Source organism: Panulirus ornatus, chromosome 1 (assembly GCF_036320965.1).
Source record: "Panulirus ornatus isolate Po-2019 chromosome 1, ASM3632096v1, whole genome shotgun sequence".
In the NCBI taxonomy this organism is placed as follows: Eukaryota; Metazoa; Arthropoda; class Malacostraca; order Decapoda; family Palinuridae; genus Panulirus; species Panulirus ornatus.
The window spans coordinates 75,678,069-75,701,366 of record NC_092224.1 but is presented as its reverse complement, the minus strand read 5'-3'; the positions used below and the strand labels follow the sequence as shown (position 1 = coordinate 75,701,366).

The 23,298-nt window shown below is 40.1% G+C and overlaps 1 protein-coding gene across 2 annotated transcripts in view; it reads right to left on the bottom strand.

Moving 5' to 3' along the window:
• The window catches only part of LOC139749776 (uncharacterized), a 122,337-nt gene extending 107,412 nt beyond the window's left edge, over window positions 1-14,925 (bottom strand). Inside the window, exon 1 of one of the 2 annotated variants that reach the window (XM_071664019.1) lies at window positions 14,825-14,925. The gene's annotated coding sequence lies outside the window, so the exon portion shown is untranslated. The remainder of the gene's footprint in view (window positions 1-14,824) is intronic. The other variant, XM_071664010.1, reaches the window with a different exon arrangement.
• Between the last annotated feature and the right edge of the window lie 8,373 nt (window positions 14,926-23,298).

Here is a 23,298-nt window from a genome sequence, read left to right as displayed (position 1 = left end):
TCACCCAGATCAAACTATTTCCATGGTGTTGGTATTGAGAGCACTGATGCTGAGGTAGTCTTCACTGAGTGAGAAGAGCATTAAGCAGATGGCATTAAAGATCTCTAACTGGCTTGACTTAATGTGAGATATTTTTTTGCAGGCTGTACTAGAGCTGGCTGATGAAGTGCAACATGTTTATTCTTAACTTCCTTAACTGATTGCACCTTTGCTGTTTTTCCACTTCTTGTGATGTGAAGTCTTGGCTTCACCAACAAAGAATGCTGTTGGTGGATCCTACTCTTCTATCTTGAAAGGAGAGCCATTAGGTACAGCATTGCTTAAAGATCTTTCTGACATCAGCATCACACATTTGAATATTATGTAGAGTAGGCTTACCCATGCTACTCTTCTCAATTTATCAGATGGTGACAGAGCATATCTTTCACAATGACAACCAACTCCCTTAAAGCTCTCTCTGCAGCAATGAAATGAAGTAGCAAGCCCATCCAACTAAGTGCACATTATTTCTTTATGTTAGCTGAGACAGCCCTAATCAAGGCCATCCCATTAATGCAAAGTATGCATATACATATATAAATAAATACATATTCACTAGCCAGAGCCAGGTACCCATTCTACTCACCAACCCCTAGGGGTGGATGAATAGCTAGGTTGCCTGTGGACCGATTGCTGCGACCAGGATTCAAACCTTTGAGCTCAACCCTGGGCAGCCTGTGAATGCGTTGTGGTCAGGAACGCTAACCACTGTTTTATAAAGGTTGCTACTCCCGTGCATGACTGCTGCTTTATTAACTATAAACCTGACACAGATTCTCCAAGATATACCTCTCCTACTGACTTCTTCATTGAATACATTAAATGTGGTTTCTCCTGTACACTCCCTACCCCCTATCAATTCCAACAGCTAAATCACAACTCTGTTTACAGTAAAATAAAAAAAACAACAAGGTGCACTAAGCTTAACATCATCATAGCTATACTAACATCTATGGCAAAGCTGTACGGTGATGTCTTCACTGTACAACAATGCAATGTTTATAATGAGATGCCAGTGTCTTTATAATGTTTAACATCAAAGCCCTGGCACAAATATACTTTTTCACTGTAAGGGAACACTTTCTTGAACAATGGTCCAGTATGGTCTACCACAGCCCCTAGGAGGTTGTGCTCCATCATGAATGACGTGAAGAAGGTTTCAGCTTAGATGGTCTTCAGATCATTCCAAGACGTAAACACTATTGTTTTGGGGGACACGAACAGCAGCACTTGCCAGTTTCTTGTGTTTAGCACCTTCAACATGACGTCTACAGTCTGTAATATGAATAATTGTATAGATCAATTTTTTTTAACCTTCATTTGCCTACAGGTTTAGTAAGAATATGGCTAGATTATGGCTGTGCTCATAATGAAATATTTACAACCTAATGTTAAAATACCATAGTAAGTATCCTAAAAGTTATATAATTTCTTGTTAACTATAATTCTTATTTACCTAAAATGCAAATGTGGTGGATGGTGACTGTGTGGTAGCCAATAGCCAGAGTTGGCAAGCTGCACTTAGCTTGAGGTAGGCCTACCAATGTTACTGCAGCTTGGGTAAATCTTAAACGAACACAAAAATATCTAATGATACATTAATATTTCAGTACGAATCATATTATTCAAATGATTCAATCATCTGAAAGTTATGTAAATTTCTATATGAGTACAGCCATAGTCTAGCCAGATTCTTATTAAACTATTAGCCTAAACTTGTAGACCAATGCAGGGTACAAAAAATTAATCTTTACAATTACAATCAGATTGTAACCTTACCTCTGGTTCCATGATGACTGATATCAATGTCAGAGTTACAAACTACACAAAATGTATGATGGTCTAGCCTTGATTGCTTATGACTGGACCACTATTTTGTGTGTTTTCAGAAATATTTGTGGCATGTAAATTCACTTTTTCTTGAGAAGAGTATCCCCACCTCTGCCATGATCATCCACTTTCAAGGAAAAATAGTAACCAACTTAGGACTTGAAGTGACAGTTTAACTAAAGAGAAATCACTGACAGCCCAATTCACTTCATTTCATGGCAAGAAATCATCTATCATCTGTCCCAGTCTGCAGCTAACATTAACCTAATAATGTCACCTAAGCACCAAAATTAGATTAATAATTTCATTTTAATAAAATTTTGGTACTTGACATGGGGTTGCTGACTTATTCATTCAATGATGAAATTCATGTGATATCTAAGCATCAGTGAATCATTCCAAATCATTCAAAATTAATATTTTGGTCCAATATGAGTGATATGATGCCTGACTGTTATTTCCTGTAAGTTCTTTTTGCACATCAGTTACCATGAAAGCATTTTGGAATATCATCATCCTTAAATGCAATGCTGTTGACAGGTATGCAATTACATCTGACACTTCTTAGTTTCATTATATAAGCAATACAATTACACTAAAAGTTAAACATGAAAGCAAACAGCAGCAGGCCACTGGGTCCTTTGAAGGCTGTTGAGCCAAAAAATCAAAAAGGCAAAGTGGCCATTAACTCTAGTAAACCCTTCAGCTCTCTCAACCACTCTCTCATTACCACACCTCTTTATTACCCTTTTATTACTTACTTGATCAAACCACCTCACACCACATGTGGTCCTTAAACATTTCATTTCCAACACAGACACTCTCCACACAGCCACATCTACAGCACATGCCTCACAGCCATATAATAGTGATGGGACTACTATACCTTCAAACATACCCATTTTTGCCTTCCCAGGTAACTTTCTCTCTTTCCACACATTTTTCAGCACTCCTAGAACCTTCACCCACTCAATTATTATACGATTCAAATCCGTTTCTGTGGCTCCATTTGCTTCTAGGTCTACTCCTACGCTCCTACGTATGTACAGCACTTAATTTTCTCCAGATTTCCTCCATTTAAGCTCATCCCCAACTGACCTGTCCCTTAGAACAGCTAAACCTAATAACCTTGCTCTTATTTAAAGTTACTCTTAATGTCCCCCTTTCAGACTCTTCCAAACTGTCACTAACTTTGGCAGTTTTTCATTTGAATCTGCCAACAGTGCTGTATCATAACCAAACAGCAACTGACTCACCTACCAGGCTCGCTCATCCCTCATAGACAACATACTCACCTCCACCATCCCATCCATAAACACAGCAAACAGCCAGTGTTACATCACACACCCCTAGAGCAGACCATCCTTCACTTGGAACCATAAACTCTCCTCTCTTCCTACTCGTAAACATGACTTACACACTTAATGAAAATTTCTTTCTGCTTCTAGCAGCTTTCCTTCCACACCATATATTCTTAAGACCTTCCACAAGGCATCTCTATAAACCCGATCACATGCTTTCTCCAGATCCATAAATTTCATATACAAATCAATCTATTTCTCTAAGCATTTCTCACGCATTCTTTAAAGCATACATAAGATCCACAAAATCCGTACTACTTCTGAAATCACACTGCATCTTCCCAGTGTGATGCTCTGTACATACCCTCTCAAACAACTTACCAAGTGCAATCAACAATCCTAAATCTCTGTGGTCTGAACACACATCTTTATCCCCCTTGCCTTTACAAAATGGCACAATACATGCATTCTGCCAATCCTCAAGCTCTTTACCATGATCCATACACACACTGAAAATCCTTACCAACCAATCAACAACAAAGTCACTCCCTTTCTTAATAAATTCAACCACAATACCATCCACTCCAGGTGCCTTGCCACAATCATCTTAAGAAAGCTTTCACCACATCTTCTTTCTTCACCAAACCACTCTCCATGACTCTCTCACTGCACATACCATCCCAGCCCAAACAACCCACATCTGCCAACCTCTCATCAAACACATTCAACAGTCCCTCAAAATACTCACTCCCATCTTCTCAGTTCATCACTCCCTGTAACAACTTCACCTTTTGTCCCCTTCACCAATGTTCTTATTTGTGCTCTTGTTTTTCAAACATCATTAACTTCCTGAAACGTTTTCCCTAACATTTACTGATATTTGCTCACCCCAACTCTCATTTGCCCTCTTTTTCAATCTCTGCACTTCCTCTTGACCACCCATATATTCCTCTTTTCTCTCTCTCAAGCAACTTTAAATCTTCATGTCCCCACTCACTACCCTATCTAATCTGAGCATCTCCCACCTTCACTTGCCACATGAATCTCTTGTAAATGCCATCACTACTTCCCCTACATACCTTCCGTTCCTTAAATACTCCCCTTGCTTCACTTACTCTCACCTTTAGCCATTCTTCAATTACTCTTTCCACTCTCTCCTCACCAATATTGTTTCCTCTTTTCTGAAAACCTCCACAAATCTTCACCCTCACTTCCGCAAGATTGTGACTAGCTTTCCCACCAGCTGCCCATTTCAGCACATTTACATCCAAAAATCTCTTTTACACTATCAATCAATATGTAATCCAATTATATGAAATACAATTTTACTTCATATAACCATATCTAATATTCTTACTTGCAAACCAATATAATGAATTACTATTATATCTAAGTAACTATTATTCTGGCATGTAACACTGAGGTAAGTGATGAATGAAAGCCACAGGTCCTCAGATGTCAGAAGTAAAAATATGGTGACATGTATGTTCTCACATCTTTTTCTGGCAATAAGACACCTAAGGAAGGCGAGCCATTAATCACTCTTTTTCACTGATTCTCATGATCTACTGTTTGTATCAACCAGCCCCAAGGAGAGGATGAACAGCTGGAATAACTGAAGACCATGTTGTGACCACAATTTGTATGTATGTATGTGGGCTCAACCCCAGGTGACCCATAAATGCAAAACAGTCAGCAATTGTAACCACTACACTACAGAGATCAATAATGTTATCAATGCTCAAAACAGAAAATATAACACTAGCCTGAAAGCATCCCAATTTTTTTTTCTTTTCAGAATCTGATGTGAAAAGTTTGTTTGTGGGTCAAAGTAGAAAATTACCTATGGACAGAGTAATCTTTTCATAGGCTGGTGAGGTGTTTAGAGAATACAATAAAAGGTGCAGAGCATACAGCATTATATTCAGATAAATAAAGAGGGTTATGTATATCAGGGAATATCATGGATTAATCAATGTAAATACAGACTAAAAACTTCTATAACATTAAAAGGACCCAAGAAAGCTTCACCTACAAACTACAATGTATAGTAGATATATAAAGATAAATATATTTCTATCAAACTGCTCTACTGTAGGGGATTGCATGTTCCCCTGGTCTGCTATCTGTATGTTGACATTTGTTGTCATTTGCACAAAGCTAAGTCATGGGTGTGACTGATATATCTTCAATGAAATATCAAATATCAAGAAAAATCTAAACTGGTGGGCATGCTACTTGAGGTTTTCATAGGTTCTGTTGATTTTTGTATGTCAATTACCTAAGTGTAAAAAATCAATTATGCATCTTTCCAAATATTGTATGCATAACCCTTATTTAGGAACATTTAATAAATCACAAAGCTAAAAATCATGCTCAGCAACTGTTACTGTTTTCTTTAAACAGCACACAGTAAAAGTCCATCTACAGTGAGTAATTTTGTTCTATGGTGCTAGTTTAGCACTACAATAACAGTTGAATGAGAATATAAGCACTAAATATTGTTGAACAATATCAATTACAGTGACAGTTGTGAGGGTTAAGTATATTATGAAAAAGAGGGGTTACTTTATGCAAAAGTAGGTAATACACTTCAAAAAAATCAAAAGAACCTATAAAACCATCACCTAATAACCAATATGCTTGTAGAAATATTTTCTTTTTTTGCTTTGTCACTGTCTCCCGCGTTTGCGAGGTAGCGCAAGGAAACAGACGAAAGAAATGGCCCAACCCACCCCCATACACATGTATATACATACACGTCCCCACACGCAAATATACATACCCGTACATCTCAATGTACACATATATATACACACACAGACATATACAAATATACACATGCACACAATTCACACTGTCTGCCTTTATTCATTCCCATCGCCACCTCGCCACACATGGAATAACATCCCCCTTCCCCCTCGTGTGTGCGAGGTAGCGCTAGGAAAAGACAACAAAGGCCCCATTCGTTCACACTCAGTCTCTAGCTGTCATGCAATAATGCCTGAAACCACAGCTCCCTTTCCACATCCAGGCCCCACAGAACTTTCCATGGTTTACCCCAGATGCTTCACATGCCCTGATTCAATCCATTGACAGCACGTCGACCCCAGTATACAACACTGTCCCAATTCACTCTATTCCTTGCCCGCCTTTCACCCTCCTGCACGTTCAGGCCCCGATCACTCAAAATCTTTTTCACTCCATCTTTCCACCTCCAATTTGGTCTCCCACTTCTCCTCGTTCCCTCCACCTCCAACACATATATCCTCTTGGTCAATCTTTCCTCACTCATTCTCTCCATGTGCCCAAACCATTTCAAAACACCCTCTTCTGCTCTCTCAACCACGCTCTTTTTATTTCCACACATCTCTCTTACCCTTACATTACTTACTCGATCAAACCACCTCACACCACATATTGTCCTCAAACATCTCATTTCCAGCACATCCACCCTCCTGCCCACAACTCTATCCATAGCCCACGCCTCGCAATCATACAACATTGTTGGAACCACTATTCCTTCAAACATACCCATTTTTGCTTTCCGAGATAATGTTCTCGACTTCCACACATTCTTCAAGGCTCCCAGGATTTTCGCCCCCTCCCCCACCCTATGACTCACTTCCGCTTCCATGGTTCCATCCGCTGCCAGATCCACTCCCAGATATCTAAAACACTTTACTTCCTCCAGTTTTCCTCCATTCAAACTTACCTCCCAGTTGACTTGACCCTCAACCCTACTGTACCTAATAACCTTGCTCTTATTCACATTTACTCTTAACTTTCTTCTTTCACACACTTTACCAAACTCAGTCACCAGCTTCTGCAGTTTCTCACATGAATCAGCCACCAGCGCTGTATCATCAGTGAACAACAACTGACTCACTTCCCAAGCTCTCTCATCCCCAACAGACTTCATGCTTGCCACTCTCTCCAAAACTCTTGCATTCACCTCCCTAACAACCCCATCCATAAACAAATTAAACAACCATGGAGACATCACACACCCCTGCCGCAAACCTACATTCACTGAGAACCAATCACTTTCCTCTCTTCCTACACGTACACATGCCTTACATCCTCTATAAAAACTTTTCACTGCTTCAAACAACTTGCCTCCCACACCATATATTCTTAGTACCTTCCACAGAGCATCTCTATCAACTCTATCATATGCCTTCTCTAGATCCATAAATGCTACATACAAATCCATTTGCTTCTCACAAGTACATTACTGAATTCCGAACACTTCAATCCCTACCAACCAACACTTCGACCCCAGCTCCTATTACTGTTCCTCATATATAAATACCCTTGTACCATAAGTCTCTATCGTTTCTAAAGATGTATGTATAATTTCACCGTGACAATCATTGTGGTATATGCCATACATACAAAATTATCTAAGCATCTGTCAATTTCAATGCATCCTCATCAGTGGTATAGTTGAGAGGCAATGAGATAATGATTGATGGCTTATTTGATGATTTATTCAACTTCAACAGTCAATATATAGGTACACAAAAATAACTGCATACTAAATTACCTTGGGCAAGGTCAATAAAATTATTTACATGAATGATGATGAAACAATATTTGACAGCCTATTCGATGCTTTACTCAGCTTTAGTAATTACACAAACAGACATGCAAACACATATAAAAAATCATTACATATCTCTGTCAATATCAATCTCATCCCACCCCTACTATTAATAAAATTTCATTGATTGATTATGAGACAATGTGTCATATTTGGATTGATGATCAAATCAACTTATTACATAGACAAAATACTGCAGAGAAATATGCAAATTAGTTAAATGATTGCCACATGATGTTACCAATCATGAATGATCAAATGATTGATACTGAATAGAACTTTTGAATCAAAAAAAATTAAGTATGAGTAATACACATACTATTATTCATATTTTTTATCAGTAAGCAATTATTGCTAATCATTTTTCATCAATAACATTATCAATAATAAGGATAAGAAGTTCACTCACAGCCACACATCCCTAACATGAATTACTCATTCAATGACATAAGCTTCTCACTCCCTGACTTATCAGCAGCTTATTCACTAACATACAACAGCTACTCACTCCCTGACCAATTGGTGGCTTATTCACAGACACATAATGGCAGCTCACTCCCTGACATAATGGTGACACACACAACGGTGAATCACTATCTGACGTGTTGACACCTCATTCACCAACAGAAATAGCAACCCACTCCCTAACATGTTAGTGGCTCATTCACTGACACACAACAGCACCTCACTCACTGACACGTTGGTGGCTCATTCACTGACACATACCTTGTGAGTGTCTTATGAAGTCTTTGGGGTCTTCATCCCCACAGCCTTGGCTGGGCCCAGGCTGCTGGAATGGGTTGTTAGTTGACCCACATTTTTTTTGTGTGTGGCTCCAGTCGCAGAAAATAGTCCACATCAAGGGTGGGCCTTGATATAAACAGAGGATTATGAAAGGGAAAAAGAAAAGAAAAGGGAAAGTATTTATGGATTTTGGAGGAAATGAAAAACCTGTCTTTGAAAATATCCAGGTTATAGTTACAGGAACAGACAAGAAAGGGTACAGAGTTCCAAAAATTCATGGTGTGCAGGGAAAGAAACAGTTATCAAAATGGTTTGCCCTTGAATTGCCGAAAGGCTACGCAGTAATCATGTGACAAAGCAGCTTGCCAAGTATTGCAAAGTTGCCCTTACAGCCTCACAGGTATGGTACACTTTGTCGGCACATGTCCAAAATGAATTCTTCCACTTCTCTACCTTGCATCCCATGCTGTTTCAAATGGTAGTTTGCAAGGTGTTGAAGGGTCTTAGGACATGGATGTTTAAGGCAATCTCTGTTTTTGTGCATATTGCACCACTAGATTTCAGAAGTATTACTTTACAAAGTTTTTTGTGCCTTCTATGCCAGTTGGATGTTATTTCCAAATAAAAATTGGGACTCATACCTTCTAGGATTTTCCAGGTACTGATGATGATATATCTCTACTGTTTGCACTCCAGGTAGTATAGCCTTAAAACTTTCGATCATTCTCTGAAATCTAGTTCCTTTACACATTAATATGGGCTATGAAAGATCTCTGGACACTTTCTTAATCTATAATTTCACCTGCCTTGTAGGGTACCTTTAGAATGCAACAATACTCTATTCAAGAAAAAATTAGTGCCTTAAATAATATCACTGGTTTATCTTCCCTTGTCTTAAAGGCTTGCAGGATCCAGCCAGCCATCCTTCTGCATGAGGTAACCACTGTTTTATTGTGTTTGCTGAAGGATCATTTATATTATTCAACAGGTTTATGGTAGCATCTGCGTCTGTGAGGTATTCTGTGTTGTCTTCAATTTCATCTTCCTCATATCGGAGTTGAAACTTATCTCAAATGAAAATCATGTTGTTCTCAGTTGCCCAGTTAAAGACTTTGTTCATGTCTCTTTGTAGCTTTTTTGCATTCTCTGTTGATGAGATTTTCATATTTATTCTTGTATCACTTACAAAGGATAATATGTGGCTCATGTTTGTGACAGAGTCAGATATAAGAATGAGGAACAAGTAGAATGCAAGTACAGTTCCTTGAGGAACTAAGCTTTTTCTGGTAAAGCATTGGAGAACAAATGGTTTGCAACTACATGTTGTGATAAATTAGTTAAAAAGTTGAAGATACATCTAATTTTTCCACTTATTCCCATCTTTTGCATTTTATGTGCATGACACCATGGTCACATTTGTCAAATGCTTTAGCAAAGTCTGTGTAAATCATGTAGGCATTTAGTTGTTTTCCAAATCTTCAACAATCGTATCATAATTTTCTAGCAACTGATAGGGGGAAGATCTTTCTACCCTGAGACTATGCTGTCCTGGGTTATGTACATTGTTTACTTTCCTAAATTCAGTCAGCTTGCCTCTTTGGACTCTTTCTAAGATTTGAATAAAGTATGAGATGTTTGAGGACAATGTGTGGTGTGAGGTGGTTTGATCGAGTAAGTAACGTAAGGGTAAGAGAGATGTGTGGAAATAAAAAGAGCGTGGTTGAGAGAGCAGAAGAGGGTGTTTTGAAATGGTTTGGGCACATGGAGAGAATGAGTGAGGAGAGATTGACCAAGAGGATATATGTGTCGGAGGTGGAGGGAACGAGGAGAAGAGGGAGACCAAATTGGAGGTGGAAAGATGGAGTGAAAAAGATTTTGTGTGATCGGGGCCTGAACATGCAGGAGGGTGAAAGGAGGGCAAGGAATAGAGTGAATTGGAGTCATGTGGTATACAGGGGTTGACGTGCTGTCAGTGGATTGAATCAAGGCATGTGGAGCGTCTGGGGTAAACCATGGAAAGCTGTGTGGGTATGTATATTCGCGTGTGTGGACGTGTGTATGTACATGTGTATGGGGGGGGGGGGGGGGCATTTCTTTCGTCTGTTTCCTTGCGCTACCTCGCAAACGCGGGAGACAGCGACAAAGTATAAAAAAAAAAAAAAAAAAAAAAATGATTCTAATGCTATCGGTCGATAGTTTTTGGGATTGCTTTGCCTCTACCTTTGTGGAATGGGGTTATGTAGGTTAGTTTCAGACCTCCAGTAATAGTGCCAGAATCTAAACTTTTTCTTCAGAGAATACCCAGTGCATATGCTAGAGATGTCTTGAACTTCTTTATAAAGACTAGGTTCCATGAATCTGGGCCAGAGGCTGAGTGCATGGAATGCTCTCAATGGCCATCTGGATATCTTGTATTGAGGTTGTGATATCTGCTATGTGTATATCTGGAAGACTACTATTAAGGAATCTCCAGGGTCATTTATCAGAAAAGTAGTTTCTGGCTGGCTGAATGCTGATTTACATTGCCTTTTTAAAAACTCACTCATTTCTTGGGAGTCATCTATAGCAAGACAGTGGCTCACTCCCTGAAAAGACAGAGGCTGACTTATTCACTAGCACAAGATGGCACCACACTCCCTGACACGTTGGTGGCTCGTTCAAAGACATACAACAGCAGGCAACTCCCTTATCTATAGCCCATGCCTCGCAACTATAAATTGTTGGAACTACTATTCCTTCAAACATACCCATTTTTGCTCTCCAAGATAATGTTCTCTCCCTCTACATATTCTTCATCACTCCCAGAACCTTTGCCCCCCCCCCAACCTGTGACTCACTTCTGCTACCATGGTTCCATTTGCTGCTAAGTCACTCCCAGATATCTAAAACACTTTACTTCCTCCAATTTTTCTCCGTTCAGACTCAGATCCCAATTAATCTGTCCCTCAACCCTACTGAACCTGATAACCTTGCTTTTTTTTCACAATCTCAACTTTTTCTTTATACATACTTTTCCAAACTCAAGTCACCAACTTCTGCAGTGTCTCACTCAAATCAGCCACCAGAGCTGTATCATCAGCGAACAACGACTGACTCACTTCCCAGGCCCTATCATCCCCAATGGACTGCATACTCGCTCCTTTCTTCAAAACTCTAGCATTTACCTCCATAACCACACCATCCATAATCAAATTAACCATGGGGACATCACATACCCCTGCCGCAAACTGACATTCACTGGGAACCAAACACTCTCCTCTCTCCCTACTCGTACACATGCCTTACATCCTTGTTCAAAACTTCTCACTGCTTCTAGCAACTTGCCTCCCACACCATATACTCTTAAGACCTTGCACAAAGCATCTCTATCAACTCAATCATATGCCTTCTCCAGATCCGTAAAAGCCACATACAAATCTATCTGTTTTTCTAAGCATGTTTCACACATTCTTCAAAGCAAACACCTGATCCACACATCCTCTGCCACTTCAGAAACCACACTGCTCTTCCCTAATCTGATGCTCTGTACATGCTTTCACCCTCTCAATCAATACTCTCCCATATAATTTCCCAGGAATACTTCACAAACTTATGTCCCTGTAGTTTGAACACACCTTTATCCCCTTTGCCTTTGTACATTGGCTAGCTCACTAATGCAGGAAATGGCCTCAAAGGCCCAGTCCTCTGTTCTTAGCGCTACCTCGCTAATGCGGGAAATGGCGAATAGTATGAAAAAAAAAAAAAAAAAAAAAAAATATATATATATATATATATATATATATATATATATATATATATATATATATATATATATATATATATATATTCCTATGAGTCCACGGGGAAAATCAAACACGAAAAGTTCCCAAGTGCACTTTCGTGTAATAATCACATCATCAGGGAAGACACAAGAGAGAAATATAACAGTCAGTTGATATACATCGAAGAGATGAAGTTAGGACACTATTTGGTAAACATGTAATTGGACAATCACATGTTTACCAAATGGTGTCCTAGCTTCGTCTCTTCGATGCATATCAACTGACTGTTATATTTCTCTCTTATGTCTCCCCTGATGATGTGATTATTACACGAAAGTGCACTTGGGAACTTTTCATGTTTCATTTTCCCTGTGGACTCATAGGAATATCTCGATCATGCACAAAATTGTGATCCTTTCCAATATATATATATAAATATATATATGTGACTGGACAATCACATGTTTACCAAATGGCGTCCTAGCTTCGTCTCTTCGATGTATATCAACTGACTGTTATATTTCTCTATTGTGTCTCCCCTGATGATGTGATTATTACACGAAAGTGCACTTGGGAACTTTTTGTGTTTCATTTTCCCCGCGGACTCATAGGAATATATATATATATATATATATATATCATCCCTGGGGATAGGGGATTAAGAATACTTCCCACGTATTCCCTGCGTGTCGTTGAAGGCGACTAAAAGGGGAGAGAGCGGGGGGCTGGAAATCCTCCCCTCTCGTTTTTTTTTTTTTTTTTTTTTCCAAAAGAAGGAACGGAAGGGGCCAGGTGAGGATATTCCAAAAAAGGCCCATTCCTCTGTTCTTAACGCTACCTCGCTAATGCGGGAAATGGCGAATAGTTTAAAAGAAAAAAAAAAGATATATATATATATATATATATATATATATATATATATATATATATATATATACACTAAGCTGGGTACTCATTTTATTGACCAACCTCTTGAGGTGGATGAATAGTTGGGTAGATTGGGGACCAACTGCCACAACCAGGATTTGAACCTAAGTGCTTGACCCTGCATGGCCTATGAATGCATCAATGTCAGGGAAGCTAACCACTACACCACAGAACTCCAAACAAAGTACAGACAATTCCTTAATTATACACCAAACACTTCCATGACAGTAGAACCTAAATCACAAAGCCAAAGCAAACATCCTCTTTCTGATCAATTACATTAATCAAACTCAGAATCCCTACGGTAGTCAATGACTAATTCAATATTACTTTGTATGAATGATAAGATAGATCAATCTCCACAGGTATTTCTGTAATCATACCAAATTCTATATTGCACCTACAACATAAGATGCCATTTCCTAATGCTTATACTAATAATGAGCTATCGTAGACTATTACCAGCATAATACTCAAATTCATGCACCACCAACAATTACTGTATTATATTAACACAGTCTTGCTGAATAAAATTATCCAATATCCACATCTAATAGCAATGCAAGCTAAACAGGGCTTTTACTGAGAGTTTGTCCCTTACCTTCGGCTAGTTCAGGTTAGGTTAGGTTCATTTTGCTTAGGTTAGTTTTGGCTAAATTAGGCTGGGTAAGTTAGGATTGATTAGGTTTACCGAAGTATCGGAAAATATTCTGGGATCAATTTTCGGCTGGGGCCAAAGTGCAGGGTTGGTGGAGGTAATCTTAACTGGCACTCAGTTTTTGGGTGCATTATCTTTTATTCTATAGTGGTGAAGATGTTATATGGGAAGAGATAAGAATATCAAGACAAAAGTGGGGTCAGTTGAGGATAAAGACGAAACTCTTGCCTAAATCATCAGATTTGACTGAATTGTGCCAGTATTACCAGCAAATATATTGTACACCCCATGCTCAGTCTGTGAGCAATAGCGCAAAAGGATTACAGGTGACAAAGGGTCTCAGTCAGACCCCAGTGGGTTAATATTACATGTCACTGCAAAGTTGATTCATTAATGTAAGCTTCATTACAGTTTCATGTCAAGTTTTACTAACTAAATATAAAAAATGGATATAAACTCAAAATTTCAGGAATCGAGAACCTATCAAAACCTTATCCTATGTACCAAAACTGGTCATATGGATTTCAGACACTTGCTTTTCGTAGATTCTGGAGAACTGGATGTGTTACACACCCTTCTTCAGTTAACCTACCTCATATATTACCTAACCTTCATGCCTATAAAAATAATGCTCAAGTTAACGTTGCACCGGTCTTAATTCCTACCGCAAATCACTCCAATCATACGTTTCCTTAGAATCCTTAAAAGTATTTACAAGATATTCTTAATTTGGAGGATTAACCTCTCCATTACCTAACAATCATAAATAAGGTCAATTAAGTCCTCTTACTTTCTAGTGACTTTAATCCTGAGATAATTTGAACAATAACATGTTGAATACTCCAACACCTAATCACTTCGAAATGATAAGAAAATAATAAACAACATACAAGAATTATACATATATGTGTATCTGCTACATTCATCAAAATGCAACGTCAAGTTAACGAGTACTCACAGCAGAACCTATAAATGTAATGTACTGAAACTACAACAGCGTCAGCAGCGGCAGACCCACTGTTTTCACGGCATAACGTTTTCGTAATGACGGATACTGAGAAATAATCCAGATTTCAATCCATTTACCTATAATCTAAACTCCTCTCAGCTATTTCATCTCCTTTACTTCGTTGGTGTTCAATTCTAAAAACTTATCAAAGTCCGATGTATTTTTTCCACATAGGCTTGATCCTACTACAGAATAATTTCATGGAAATCTGGAATACGAATCCGGATTCTTGGTCGACTGCTTCCAATATGAATGCCACATTCCACAGCTTCATTATATTCAGTGCTCAAAATGCGACACTTAAAGGCGATGGATCATATTCATACACATTATTAAGCCATATGACATATATATGACACATAAAGATAACTCTTGTCCGATAGTTTGACAAAATTTGATGTATGTATACGTGGATTAAGACTGATCTTATGTAACCTATTGATGATAATTATAAATTACTGACTACTGTGATAATGATGATAATAGCATTAGCAATCTTGCTTCTTCCATCCAATTCTACGTAGGTTTCAGGCCACCAATTCCTGTCATCATCAGGATATGGAAGGGTTCCGAGGGGGTTTGGGTTTGGTGTACAGGAAGGTTCTGCCACCGGCAGGAAAGGCGTGTCTGCACAACCTTTTGGTCTTCAGCTCCTCTCTGGTTATTCAGAACACCTTGAAATATCACTCATCGTTCCCTCATCCGTCATATTACGACGCGCCAGTATGGCGATGTTCCATTAGAGAAATGATGATAATGATAATATTAATAATAATGATAATAATGATAATAATTTTTTTTTTTTTGCTTTGATCGCTGTCTCCCGCGTTTGCGAGGTAGCGCAAGGAAACAGACGAATGAAATGGCCCAACCCACCCCCATACACATGTATATACATACGTTCACACACGCAAATATACATACCTACACAGCTTTCCATGGTTTACCCCAAACGCTTCACATGCCTTGATTCAATCCACTGACAGCACGTCAACCCCGGTATACCACATCGCTCCAATTCACTCTATTCCTTGCCCTCCTTTCTACCTCCTGTATGTTCAGGCCCCGATCACACAAAATCTTTTTCACTCCATCTTTCCACCTCCAATTTGGTCTCCCTCTTCTCCTCGTTCCCTCCACCTCCGACACATATATCCTCTTGGTCAATCTTTCCTCACTCATTCTCTCCATGTGCCCAAACCATTTCAAAACACCCTTTTCAGCTCTCTCAACCACGCTCTTTTTATTTCCACACATCTCTCTTACCCTTACGTTACTTACTCGATCAAACCACCTCACACCACACATTGTCCTCAAACATCTCATTTCCAGCACATCCATCCTCCTGCGCACAACTCTATCCATAGCCCACGCCTCGCAACCATACAACATTGTTGGAACCACTATTCCTTCAAACATACCCATTTTTGCTTTCCGAGATAATGTTCTCGACTTCCACACATTCTTCTTTTTATCATTAGTAGCAGTGATTCCGTGTTTTTCTGTCTTTCTATGGAAACAAGATATATTCTGGTTTCCTACATAGAATCGGACCCGTAAGAAAATAGAAAAAAAAAAAAAACACTTAGAACATCGGACACCGTATGTGTCGTCACTGGCACTGTACACTGTACCTAGGATAACCTGCAATGTGGCTAGAACAACCGGCACTACACCAAGCGCAGCCGGCACCATACCTAGAACAACTGGCAGAAAACCTAAAACAACCGTCACCATATCTAGCCCAGAAGGCACCATACTTAAAACATCCGGCATCCTACCCAAAACAACTCGCTTCACACCATAGAAACAAGGAACATTATACCCTAGACAACTAGCACCATACCTAGAACAACCGGCACCGCATTTTACACTGTCTGCCGGGCTTTCACAGGAGCTAGGTTCAATACCAGCCGAGGGAGCAAATAATGATAATAATATTGAAACTACTACTACTGTTACCGCTTAGTATGATGATATTTCTTTTTGCTAGTCATAGGGCACAAACATGATATAATGAACAACGTTTCTGACCGTGACACATTCACGGGCCGCCCAGGGTCGAGCGCATAGGTCCACAGCCAACCCAGCTGTTCATCCACTCTTAGGGATTGGTCGATAAAATGGGTACCTGGTTCAGGTTAGGATATATATATATATATATATATATATATATATATATATATATATATATATATATATATATATATATATATATATATATATTATACTTAGTCGCTGTCTTCAGCGTTAGGGAGGTAGCGCAAGGAAACAGACGAAAGAATGGCTCAACCCACTCACATATACATGTATATACATAAACGCCCACAAACGCACATATACATAACTATACATTTCAACGTATACATACATATACATACACAGACATATACATATATACACATGTACATATTCATATTTGTTGCCTTCATTCATTCTCGTCGCCACCCTGCCACACATGAAAAAACAGCACCCCCCTCCGCCGCACGAGGTAGCATAGAAAAAGACAACAAAGGCCACATTCGTCCACACTCAGTTTCTAGCTGTCATGTGTAATGCACCGAAAACACAGCTCCCTTTCCACATCCAGGCCCCACAAAACTTTTCATGGTTTACCCCAGACGCCTCACATGCCCTAGTTCAATCCATTGAAAGCACGTCCACCCCGGTATATCACATCGTTCCAATTCACTATTCCTTGCACGCCTTTCACCCTCCTGTATGTTCAGACCCCGATTGCACAAAATCTTTTTCACTCCATTCTTCCACCTCCAATTTAGTCTCTCACTTCTCCTCGTTCCCTCTACCTCTGAAACATATATCCTCTTTGTCAATCTCTCCTCACTCATTCTCTCCATGTGACCAAACCATTTCAATACACTCTCTTCTGCTCTCTCAACCACACTCTTTTTATTCTTCAACGCTACCAGAACCTTCGCCCCCTCCCCCACCATGTGACTCACTTCCGCTTCCATGGTTCCATCCGCAGCTAAATCCACTCTCAGATATCTAAAACACTTCACTTTCTCCAGTTTTTCTCCATTCAAAGTTACCTCCCAGTTGACTTGTCCCTCAATCCGACTGAACCTAATAACCATGCTCTTATTCACACTTACTCTCAGCTTTCTTCTTTCACACACTTTACCAAACTCTGTTACCAACTTGTGCAGTTTCTCATCCGAATCAGCCACCAGCGCTGCATTATTAGCGAACAACAAGTGACTCTCTTTCCAAGCCCTCTCATCCACAACAAACTGCATACTTGCCTCTTGCATTCATCTCCCTAACAACCACCATCCATAAACAAATCAAACAACCATGGAGACATCACGCATCGCAAACGGACATTCACTTTCCTCTCTTCCTACTCGTACACATGCCTTACATCCTTGTTAAAACTTTTCACTGCTTCCTAGCAACTAACCTCCCACACCATATACTCGTAATACCTTCCACAAAGCATCTCTATCAACTCTATCATATGCCTTCTCCAGATCCATAAATGCTACATACAAATCCATCTGCTTTTCTAAGTGTTTCTCACATACATTCTTCAAAGCAAACACCTAATCCACACATCCTCTACTACTTCTGAAACCACACTGCTCTTCCCCAATCTGATGCTCTGTACATGCCTTCACTCTCTCAATCAATACCCTCCCATGTAATTTCCCAGGAATACTCAACAAACTTATACCTCTGTAATTTGAGCACTCACCTTTATCCCCTTTGCCTTTGTACAATGGCACTATGCATGCATTCCGCCAATCCTCAGACACTTCACCATGAACCATACATACATTGAATATCCTTACAAACCAGTCAACAACACAGTCACCCCCTTTTTAACAAATTCCACTGCAATACCATCCAAACCCGCCGCCTTGCCGGCTTTCATCTTCCGCAAAGCTTTCACTACCTCTTCTTTGTTTACCAAACCATTCTCCCTGACCCTCTCACTTAGCACACCACCTCGACCAAAACACCCTTTATCTGCCACTCTATCATCAAACACATTTAACAAACCTTAGAAATACTCACTCCATCTCCTTCTCACTTCACCACTACTTGTTATTACCAGCCCATTATCCCCCTTCACCGATGTTCCCATTTCTTCTCTAGTCTTACGCACTTTATTTACCTCCATCCAAAACATCTTATCATTCTCCTTAAAATTTAATGATACTCTCTCACCCCAACTCTCATTTGCCCTCTTTTTCACCTCTTGAACCTTTCTCTTGACCTCCTGTCTCTTTCTTTTATACACCTCCCAGTCATTCGCACTACTTCCCTGCAAAAATCATCCAAACGCCCCTCTCTTCTCTTTCACAAACAATCTTACTTCTTCATCCCACCACTCACTACCCTTTCTAATCTGCCCACCTCCCATCTTTCTCATGCCACAAGCATCTTTTGCGCAAGCCATCACCGCTTCCCTAAATACATCCCATTCCTCCCTCACTCCCCTTACATAATTTGCTCTCACCTTTTTCCATTCTGCACTCAGTCTCTCCTGGTACTTCCTCACACAAGTCTCCTTTCCAAGCTCACTTATTCTCACCACTCTCTCACCCCAGCATTCTCTCTTCTACAAATTTTCACCTTCGCCTCCACAAGATAATGATCAGACATCCCCCTACTTGCCCCTCTCAGCACATTAACATCCAAAAGTCTCTCTTTCACGCACCTATTAATCAACACGCTATCCAATAACGCTCTCTGGCCATCTCTCCTGCTAATATACGTATACTTATATTTACTTGTCTTTTTGAACCAGTTATTCCCAATCACCAGTCCTTTTCAGCACACAAATCTACAAGCTCTTCACCAATTCCACGCACAACACTGAACACCCCATGTACACCAATTATACCCTCAACTGCCACATTACTCACCTTTGCATTCAAATCACACATCACTATAATTCGGTCTCTTGGATCAAAGCTGCTAACATACTCACTCAGCTGCTCCTAAAACACTTGCCTCTCATGATCTTTCTTCTCATGACCAAGTACATAGGTATCAAAAATCACCCATCTCTCTCCGTCCACTTTCAGTTTTACCCATATCAATCTAGAGTTTACTTTCTGAAACTCTATCACATACTCCCACAACTTCTGCTTCAGGAGGAGTGTTACTCCTTCCTTTGCTCTTGTTCTCTCAACAACTCCTGACGTTACTCCCAGGACATTCCCAAACCACTCTTCCCCTTTACCCTTGAGATTAGTTTCACTCGGTGCCAAAACGTCCAGGTTCCTATCCTCAAACATACTACCTATCTCTTTTTTTTTCATCTTGGTTATATCCACACACAATTAGACACACCAATCTGAACCTATATATATATATATATATATATATATATATATATATATATATATATATATATTATCCCTGGGGATAGGGGATGAAGAATACTTCCCACGTATTCCCTGCGTGTCGTAGAAGGCGACTAAAAGAGGAGGGAGCAGGAGGCTGGAAATCCTCCCCTCTCGTTTTTTTTTTTTCTTTTTTTTAATTTTCCAAAAGAAGGAACAGAGGGGGGCCAGGTGAGGATATTCCACAAAGGCCCAGTCCTCTGTTCTTAACGCTACCTCGCTAATGCGGGAAATGGCGGATAGTTTAAAAGAAAGAAAAAAGATATATATATATATATATATATATATATATATATATATATATATATATATATATATATATATATATATATATATACCTCCTGTCCCAGGAGTCCCTTCTATCCTCAAGAAGCTCCTGCCTGCACTCAGGGACCATGGGACACAAAGTGTTGCGGTGGTGGTGGTGGTGGTGTGTGTGTGTCTATGTGCAGAGAGTGCAGGGCAATTGACTATCAAATGTGCTTGATATCTTCGTTCTTGGTAGTTGCATAGTAGGCATGTAAGGTCATGAGATATATCGAAACGGTGTTTGGAGTGTTGTAGAAACACACACACACACACACACACACACACACACACACACACACACACACACACACACACATATTCCTGGGGAAAAGAATACTTCCTACGTTCCCAGCGTGCCGCGGAGGGCGACAACTGGTGGGGTAGAGACTGAGTGTAGGATGGCAAAAGGTGAGAGCAGATGAAGGTAATGGAATGAGTGAGGAATGGAAGGTATTCAGGGAAGGTCTGCTTTCCAGGAACCAACTAAGCGATTCAAATACATATACTTCAGAAAAGAACATAAGGTATTCACAGATATCAAAGGTTTCGATAATCTCGACCTAACAAGCTGCTTTTAGTTAGAGTAGTTGAAAGCCATGCCATAGATACGTTTGAGAATAGTCTTGAATATCTTGCTTCATATCCAAAACTGGACGAATAGTTGCCCTACATGGTATAGATTCGCGAGAGCTTCGTCTTCACTACACTCGAAGCGTGAGTGAGTTATCAAGAACTGATAACCGAACCTTATATGGAAAAATCCTCACTTGGCTACTTGCTCTGTTCTTTCTTTTGGAAAGCAATACAGGAAGGGAGGATTTCCAACCACTTCCCGCGTAAGCGAAGTAGCGTCAAGAACAAATAACAGCGCCTTCGAGGAAAAAGTCCTCACTTGACTCATTCTGTTTTTCCTTTTAGAAAGTAATACAGGAAGGGAGGATTTTCAGCCACCCGCTCCTCCCCTCTTAGTCGCCTTCTACGACACACACGTAGAACTGAATACAAGAGCATATTCAGAGGTATTCATCCTTCTTATGTTCCTGACGCCCAACAGTGGCGGACTCGGTAGGCTGTGGTGGGTCAATGACGTATCCCATCTGAGCCGCTGCCTGGCGCTCCAGTTACAAGACGGTGGAGTCAAACATCATCATGAACAAGAGCATGGAACGAGACTAACGAGGGAGATTATAGTAAATAACAACAAAATCATCACTAGTTGCAGTGTTCGGAGAAGGCTGCAGATAACCGTTCACATAAGAAAGAAAGCACCTCTCATCCACATCCAGACAAACCTCACCACCGCCACACAGCTTTTTGATGGTTCGCCAACACGACGTAGACGGATAAAACACGTCACTAACCTACCACAACCTACCGAGTCCGCCACTGCTGGACGTCAGAAACACGGGCCTCCTACTGCTGGAAGTTAGGAACACAGTCCAACATTACGAAGGTCTGAGAGAATCAGACATGTCAACCTGACCTCGGATCCACGTCCGGACAATAACGGTCTCGCTTTGCCCTTCTTATCATATTCAGTGATGGACTTTCTTGTGTAATATTGTTCTGCGTTTTTCCTCGACTGTAAGTTTTCTATTTTTCTGTTTCCATATGTTGTACTTAGATTGTACTACCCTTCATGAGAGTTAATTTGTTTAGTGTTTCCTTTACTTTCATGCGCTATGTGCTGTGTTTTTCCGAGTGTTTCTATATTTTGTTTGCGTTTTACTTTTCTTATCCAAGTTTTATGACGCATTTTCCCCATCTTGTAGATTCCTGATAATGCCTCTGTGAAGGTGAAAGCTTGAATGTAATATATTATGGACTACGGACAACTGGTGTTTGGGCACCCACCTAATGGTAGAATAATACCGAGAAAATTAGAGAACATAAGGAAATTGCTAACTCTAAATATGCTGTAGTATCAGATTTTATTGTGTGTGTGTGTGTGTGTGTGTGTGTGTGTGTGTGTGTGTGTGTGTGTGTCAGAGCAGCTGATGGACACGTGAGAACGGCCGCTACACCCACCACATCCTGGCAGGTCCTGGGAAGAGGTTAAATCCGAACTCATGGCTCAATGACGACAAAGCTTCTTTCGTAACAACGAACTCAATACCTTTTTCTCTGTAATGACGTCTTCCACTACTTGGAGGAGGATAATTGAGAGGATATTGTCATTACTGTGAGGTAAATTTGAAACCACTTTAGCCTGGACCCTGATAACTTACGGTAAAAAAAATATGCAGCTGGCATTCAGCAGGGTGAGCCACAGTAAGCGGATGAAGACGCACGTCCACCTGGGGCGGGATACAGGCTGTCTCGCTCTTGTTGCCACAGAACTGTCTAAGAGTGCTAGGCTTTCATCGCTGGACTCATGATCAGCGATGTTCGTTGGCCCACATGATAAATGTCTCCTTGACACTTCAATAAGTCGAATAAGATACAGTGAATAAGTCGACACGCTCCATATCAGTTGTGTATCATGAGAATTTTCTTTATCAAAATATTTCTAAAGTTTCCGAGAGAAGCCTAGGTAAGGTTATGAGTAATGGTGTTAGGTATACCTCTGGCTGGGCGACTGGCGACGACCAGAGGACGCCCACACCCTCATATTGGACAGAAATGTCAGGATGTGATGACTGTCACTTACGTCAACCGAAGGTAGTTGCTTACTGACGAAAAATATCACCAGTGCCGTCAATAATATATGACCTTGACCAAAACTATTTTTCGTCG